The sequence below is a fragment of the Electrona antarctica genome (genome assembly GCF_951216825.1).
Source record: "Electrona antarctica genome assembly, contig: scaffold_651, whole genome shotgun sequence".
NCBI classification, from domain to species: Eukaryota; Metazoa; Chordata; class Actinopteri; order Myctophiformes; family Myctophidae; genus Electrona; species Electrona antarctica.
In genome coordinates, this window is record NW_027637511.1 from 40,495 (window position 1) to 48,717 (window position 8,223).

Consider the following 8,223-nt stretch of genomic DNA (forward strand, 5'->3'; position numbering starts at 1 on the left):
AGTCACTTTCACCTAGAAACTCCATTCACACTTTTTATAATTCAGTTTACTGTGGGCACACATGCTGGAACGTTTTGCTTCACCACAGCACAGAGAAGCACAGCACAGAGAAGAAGTTTACACAAGGGTTTGTGGATTTTTGTGGGGGAAAAACATTATTTGTAGATTAGTTTTTTGTTTGTAAATATGTTTAAGTGTGCCTTTGAAACTGGATGTGAAACACAAGTAGAAAACACGAATTTGAAACACAAATACAAAACACAAATGTGAAACACACATTTATACAAAACACAGATATGAAACACGGATACAAAACACATGCAGATGTGAAATACAGATACAAAACACAAATCTGAACTTGTGGATACAAAACACAAATCTGAACTTGTGAGTTACAAATTTGTGATTGTGAGACTTTTGAGACTGTTCTGGCTCCATAGCAGACGGGCGGTCCAGGAAGTAAAGCCGCCAACTCTACCAACCAGTGTCAACTTCCTTCCACCATCGTTCGTTCATTGAGTCTGGAGCTGTAAATAATAAATAAGAAGAATCAAATCACTCGCCTTCCTTTGAGCCCATTCAGGACAGGAACCACCCTTTTGGTGTGTTAAGCATTATGTTATACTTTAGCTATTGAAAGAAATCCAGCAGATCGACAAGCTTGTAGAATTGCTATTCTTGAAAAATCTTGGAAATGTGGCCAAATCTTTGAATATATATATTCTATTCTTTCAGAGTGAACGCTTTAAACTCAAATCTTTGCTTCTGGGGGGGGGGGGGGGGGGTCCCTGGAACAACATATTTTCAGATGTGGGTTGGCTGCCAATTACATATCCTTTTGGGGGTCCTTGACATGAAAATGTTTGACATAGAAACATGGGTTTTTCAGAAAACTGAATCATGATTTAGAAGACATTTTGTAAAATCGTGCTCAGGTCGAAATGGGTTAGAGGACTCTTCTAAATGAGCATTTGTGCCTGTCGTAGACATGCGCAGAGCAAGTTCAGTCCGGGAACCTCAGTGCAGTCGCTGCCGGCCGTTATTGGGCCGCCTCAGCATCACTCTCTCATTCACATGATTCACTCAGACACACTCACTCCATCTTCATATCGGCTATTTAAACTGGAATCGTTTGCACTCCTCCTCCTGCTTCCTTGCTCGCTGCTGCTGATTCTGCTGCGCCGCTGTATGCAAACCTTGCTGCTCCCCCTCCTCCACCCCAGCTACCACCTGTCGTTTTGGATCTGCTGTTTAGGTACGGGGGGATTCGGAGTCCCTATGGTCGGGACTGATGCGCTTTCATCTGAGTAAACCTAAAAGGCAGATCCAATACATCGCCAAACCATAATAAATATATTGCTCATCTTATATTCAATAAATATATATTCCATCCATTCTTGAGTTGTCCTGACTGAACCTTGAATTCTTAATCTGCTGTTGATATACAGGTCGACTTCCGTTCCTCCGCCGCTTGCCGCATTTTATAAACATCATTACAGTATGTTTCTTGCAACAAAAAAAAACACATAACGGACTTAAACATTTCGTTAACGTACCGCGGGGGAACGCCGACACAAACCCACAGCGAGAGGAATCAACGCTTTATACCTCCGATCGGATGTCCTCTGATTGAAACGAGTCCCGAGCGAATGGGAAGGGACAGAGAATGATGGATCGACCGCTGAACGGGGCCAAGACTCTCTTAGCTTTCACTAGTACAGACCACACATTCAATCGAACATCGTTTGACATGGTTTAGCGTTTATTTAGAAGAGAAGTGGAACATGAAGAGGAATGGTAGAAATGAGATGCATGTTGATATGTGTGCATATTGATATGCGTGGGGTGGCCTTGGACTGTCCGTGTGGGATGAGGGGGGAGGGGAGGAGGATGATAGGTTGGGAATAGGGGAAGGAGGGGGGGAGTGAGGATGTAGGAGGTTCCGAGGGGCTGGGTGACGGGTGAAAGGGGGGGGGGGAGGTTCGAGGGGTGAGGGAGACATGGATGAGTTGGCGTTACGGGAGGGGGGAGGGGGTGAGGGGGGGAGGATGATAGTGAAGACTAAGCCCCTGGGGGAGGTGAAGGATGAGAGCAAGCTCTGTATGGGGGAGGTGTTGGACGAAGGCCGGGTAGGATGAAGGGCGAAGCCCTGAGGGGGGATGAAGGGCGAAGCCCTGAGGGGGGAGGATGAAGGGCGTAGCCCGGGATCGAGGGGCGGCGGCCCTGAGAGATGCCCGTGTGGGCTCCGATGGGGGTATTGTACCCTGAGTATTGGCCTGGGGTCCGAAGAGAGAGGCGTCCGTCTTGGCTGACATCTGAGACGGCCCGAAGAGAGAGGCGTCCGTCTTGGCTGACGTCTGAGACGGCGCACTCCGTCATTTCAGGACCCCCATCTGGAACCTGAAAATGAGGATATGGTTGCGATTAAACTGGTTAAGGTGTGGAACACTGCAAGTTGTCTCGGTGCACTCTTGTGGAGACCCGATGTTGTCCTATCCTGAGTAGGCAATTGCGACGGGGCGCAAGCAATTTCTGAAGTGGTGACAAAAAACTTCCCCTTGGCGGCGGAAGAAAAGTCAGGCTGACCAGACTCTAGGTCTGGAAAAGGGAGGGAGGGAGGGATACGAAGAACCAAGCACGAAATGGCAGGTAGACGTGCAGGTATAAATACGTGGAGAAAGGGGAGGGGTTTGGGTGGAAGGTTATCAGTTACCATGGTAGATAAGTCGAGGGGAGGTACTGGATTGGTTACCATGGTGATTGATCACAGAGTGTTGCAGGAAGTTGGCCGAGGATGGAGCTTAGGGTAGATTGAGGAGGAGCAGTGTTAGTCAACGATTTATCATTGAAGGCGTGGTCTTCCTCCTGAACATATGTTGTACCAACTCCATTTCACTAGTACAGACCACACATTCAATCGAACATCGTTTGACATGGTTTAGCGTTTATTTAGAAGAGAAGTGGAACATGAAGAGGAATGGTAGAAATGAGATGCATGTTGATATGCGTGCATATTGATATGCGTGGGGTGGCCTTGGACTGTCCGTGTGGGATGAGGGGGGAGGGGAGGAGGATGATAGGTTGGGAATAGGGGAAGGAGGGGGGGAGTGAGGATGTAGGAGGTTCCGAGGGGCTGGGTGACGGGTGAAAGGGGGGGGGGGAGGTTCGAGGGGTGAGGGAGACATGGATGAGTTGGCGTTACGGGAGGGGGGAGGGGGTGAGGGGGGGAGGATGATAGTGAAGACTAAGCCCCTGGGGGAGGTGAAGGATGAGAGCAAGCTCTGTATGGGGGAGGTGTTGGACGAAGGCCGGGTAGGATGAAGGGCGAAGCCCTGAGGGGGGATGAAGGGCGAAGCCCTGAGGGGGGAGGATGAAGGGCGTAGCCCGGGATCGAGGGGCGGCGGCCCTGAGAGATGCCCGTGTGGGCTCCGATGGGGGTATTGGACCCTGAGTATTGGCCTGGGGTCCGAAGAGAGAGGCGTCCGTCTTGGCTGACATCTGAGACGGCCCGAAGAGAGAGGCGTCCGTCTTGGCTGACGTCTGGCACTCCGTCATTTCAGGACCCCAAGAGAGGAGTGCGTAAGAAACAGTTACTTGACAGTGGCAAGGTGGGCGTTTCTTAGACCCGAGGGCGCCTTGTCTGATGCGTGCGAGGTTGCATGCGAGATTGAAGTAGTGAATTCCGAGTACCCTAGGAACCCGGGGAATGCAGGAGAGGTTGACGTGGTCCGAGTGGAGCGAGTCGATTCGTCCTACGTGGGTTTGAGGTGATGGTTTGAGGCGAGGAGGATGACGTGACTAGTTCTTTAGAGGCTCTCGGGAAGCCGGGTGACGTGGAATGAGACGAGGGGTAGGAGCTCCTGACTGGAGTCTGTAGGGAAGTTGTTGCTTGATGGTGGGATTTGCGAAGCAGGTCTATGGTGCTTGGTAGGTAGGTGTGGTTTATAGTCGTGCCGGTGACCCGGGATGGGTCGTCGTAGGGTCTTCCCCCATGATGGTTTGGGACAGAATGGTAGGTTGGAGGTGGTTAGGGTGGAGTTTAATGGTCTGGACGAGCTTCCGTTTGGTGTTGTGAACTGTGATGGTTGTTTGAGCGTAGAGAAGCGGGCGGCTGGTCAATTAAGAGCCCAAAGGAAGCCGCGACGATGGTCTGGTAGATTCGATTGATTCTTGTAATGGACCGATATCACTGGGTAGTTGATCCTTGTCATCGAACGGCATCACGGGGTAATCGATTCTTGAGCGTGTAGTGCAGAGGGGCGGTGGCACGCTGTGCCGATGGAGGGAGGCAGTGGTGGAAGGGGGCACGCTGTGCCGGGGGAGGTAGGAGGGGTTGTAAAGAGGCACGCTGTGCCAAGGGAGGTAGGAAGGGGTGGAAGGAGGCACGCTGTGCCGAGGGAGGGAAGGAGGGAGGCACCCTGTGCCGAGGGAGGGAAGGAGGGAGGGAAGGGAGGCGGGAAGGAAGCGCCCTGCCAAGGGAGGTAAGGAGGGAGCACGCTGTGCCGGGGGAGGCGGGAGGGGAGGGGAAGGAGGGAGGGAAGGAGGGCTGGAAGAAGGCTGCAAGGGGGAGGGAGGCGCCCTGTGCCGAGGGAGGGAAGGAGGGAGGGAAGGGAGGCGGGAAGGAAGCGCCCTGCCGAGGGAGGGAAGGAGGGAGCACGCAGTGCCAGGGGAGGTGGGGGGGAGGGGAAGGAGGGGAAGGAGGGCTGGATGAAGGCTGCAAGACGAGCATGATGTTGACTCGATGTAGGCCGACGTGTGCACCGGAGTTGAACTGCGGTTGCAGGGACATGATAGGGATTTGGTGCAGGCCCGCTCTGGCTGCCGTGGAATTCTTACTGCTGTGGCGGTGCGGTTTGTACTGGGTTGGAGCAGGTACTCTTGGGTCGGCCGTGATGGCGCGTGGTGAGTCCTGCGATGACTGGGATGAAGCCTTGATGGAGTGGGAGTGACGAGTGGTGGACTAGATGATTATGGATGCTAGCCTGAGAAAGAGTGGGAGGATAGGAGGGCTGCTTGCTTGGACGAGGTTGCGATGATTCCTTCATGGTGACGATAGCTTCATGGTTGTCACGGGAACCTAACACGACCTTTGCTCGTTGCACGTTATGTCAAAGTTAATGAGCACACAATCAGTAAATTGTTTAGACTGAAGATGTCTGTAGCCTGACATTGGGAGGGTTTGTAATTGACAATTATGCAAGTTGAACCGAACAATGGAAGAGGACCAGATTCCCTCCCCCCAAGTACCGGTGTCGCTCTGAGCAAGTAAGATCAGAGAGACGCCCCAATGGTGAGGTGAAAGGAGTAACATTCCTCCCTTACACTGGCTTGCTAAAAGTGCCAGATGCGCCCGTTTGTCTACAAACTGAATTAACAATCAACCACCCCTGGATTAACCTGACAGCAAAGGGGGGTTTTTGAGAGACCACAGACCGAATAAGAGAAAGAGAGAGGTGACTATCAGGACACGACCCAGGGTCAGACCCAGGTCTGACCGAGAGATGAACTCTCACAAGATGGGGTGTCCTACCTCGTTACATTACAACACACGCACGCACCACTGATACTCCAATCAGCAATACATGCTCCCTGTTTTTGTTCTCAATATAATCATTTTCTACCTGTTGACATATGGAAACTATGGAACATGTAAAATGAGTGAGCGAGGCTGAAGGGAGAGTGTGTGTGTGTGTGTGTGTGTGTGTGTGTGTGTGTGTGTGTGTGTGTGTGTGCGCGTGTGCGCACACATCTGTGTACTAACGCTTGAAAGAGGAGATGGCTCAGCGATAAGGAGAGAGTGATAGGTGCCGTAAACGCTGGATAAACAATTCTGTTGACTCCAACTAAAACTGGTTAAAACTGGATTTGGAGTTAGACAAAGGAAAACGCCTAATTTAGTTTGAGACCCCTTTTCAATATAACGTGTGTCACCCAAGACACGTTGCTCAGTTTGGTGCTTCTTCTCCCCGAGACGCCGGCTGCCTCAGCCGGTGGGCTCTTAGAACTGCACCTCCGCGAAACTACATCAGGACTTAGAGCGGTCCCGTTTGCTAACTTGTGGTTTTCCATATGAAACGATTTGATCGACTTTTTATACTTTATACTTTAACTAAACAAGGACGAGTAAAGTTACACTCGCGTGCCGCGCTGGAAACTAATTTTGTCAACTTAACCCTGGTATCCAGTTTCCGAGCGCCGCTGAGGTCTCATCATCAGAAAGGTTGGTCAAGGATGTGTTTGAGGACATTCAGGCTCCCAGAACGACATGATAACTAATGATAGGGTTAGCTACCCTTTTGACTTAGTTTTGTCATTTAGATCTGAAAGTGACGCCAACCAGAGCCTCTCCTCGCGCCTCTTCCCTCTTTCTTCTTCCTAAAACTATCTTTGCATTGTGCTTGTAAACTGAACGGACCTATAGTTGAAATTGTTATTTGAGTAAGACTGGACTTTATAACGTTTGCCCTTGGCTATTTTGCACAACTCATGTGCAGACTAGTCAGAAGCAACTATACCACAGTCTACCAAATAGTATATTTTCAATGCGCATGGTTAAACCTTTCTGGCTCATGCCCCGAATTGGATTAACCCTGACGCGCCCGTTCTTGCTATGTTTTTATTTGAGTATATGACAAGTATGTTGTAACAGTATTTCGATATAATAAATATCTCATTTTGCTGGTACAATCTAAACAAATCTCCGGACTATTCTTTGATTCCGTCTGTGTGTATTTGATTTGTTTTATATTGGGGGAACTGTAACACAGTATTTATTCATACCAGGTATTCGTAACTCACGTCTTCAGATAGACGTTTTTATGATAAGATACACAGTATGTACATAGTTTCAAAGCGCTTCATTCCGAGTGGAAACTATGTGCATATTGACAGGCTAAGTGACTCACGTCTTCAATTGGACGTTAATGAGATGCAAGTAGATAGGAATTAAATGTGTATTCGATTCGCTGGCGAGTCGGGGTTGCATTTGATTTCTGGCTAATTGACATCATAATCTTGCCTAATAATCCCTACATAATGGTGTCCCGTTAACGGAACTGGTTTACTGTGTTATATGGACCCTTCGATGTGAGAGGAATTAATGTACATGTAATTGGAATCGAGGTTGTTTTTTTTTAGAGTTGTTTTTAGAGTGAATGGTTTGATCCGCATCTCACGCTGTGACCGTGGCTGGAACCTAGAACATTACGTTCGAATACCCTCCCAATTTTATCCGCAGCTTTCTGCAGGGGCTTGTGGTGTTTAATATAAGGAGCGAAATTAATAAACCAAGGGCTATCGTTTTTAACAGATTTTATTTCCTAGCGCCCTGTTGCCAATTGCTCCGAGCGTAAGCTGTTCGTGGGTAGTTCTGCAACGAATCTAGTTTGCCATTTAGCAGATCGATTTAATTCGTATAGTGTCATTGTGTAATGCCTATTGCTAATTTGGAGCCTGGAAATTGTCTAGAACCCATAGCGGCTCACGGGATTACAGAAAAACCATTTTAAAAGGTTTAGTATGAATTTAGACTTAAGTGTCTCCGTAGTGCGTCGTTTTGAGGTGTCCGGTCATTAAATCAGGAGTGAAATAAATCTAGTGGACTGTCTGGTCGTTGGCTTGATTGCTTTTACGGGGCCCATACGGTTCAAGCAGCGTTATACTTGGTGTGACGTTGGTCAAAAGACAGTGTGAAACCATCTAATGTTCGGGGGACTCTGGCCATTGTGTTTTGCGACTTTGCGAGGTCGCCATTTTGGAAATTGGTGACGTGGGGCGTTTCCGCTGTACTTGTGGGACGCTGCTTCCAGCCAGATTGCAAAATCGCCATCTTGATTTCCCCCGTCTGAACTCCGCCCTGAGAGGTGGGGGTCTCAGGCCGTGACACTTGGTGTCCAGCCTACTGACACGTTGTTGTGATACAAGTAAGGCGTGCCGCCCCATCTAGTGGCCGTCGCTGGTGTCACACGTGTCATAACATTAGCTTCACTATGTGAGCTGTAAGAGGGCACATGCATGGTCGTGTGTTTTGCTGCTTGACGAAGATTAACACCTCTTAATCTTTGCACTTGGTGGGGACGTTATTTTGCGTGTCAAAATACACTCATTAAGTGCGCATATACTGGTAGCTCATTAATTACCTCACTGCTGTGGGGACATTTTGCGTTGTTTGCTTGTGTTTGTAAACATATAGCGTGGTGTTGTGGTAACTCGCGTAAACCCTCT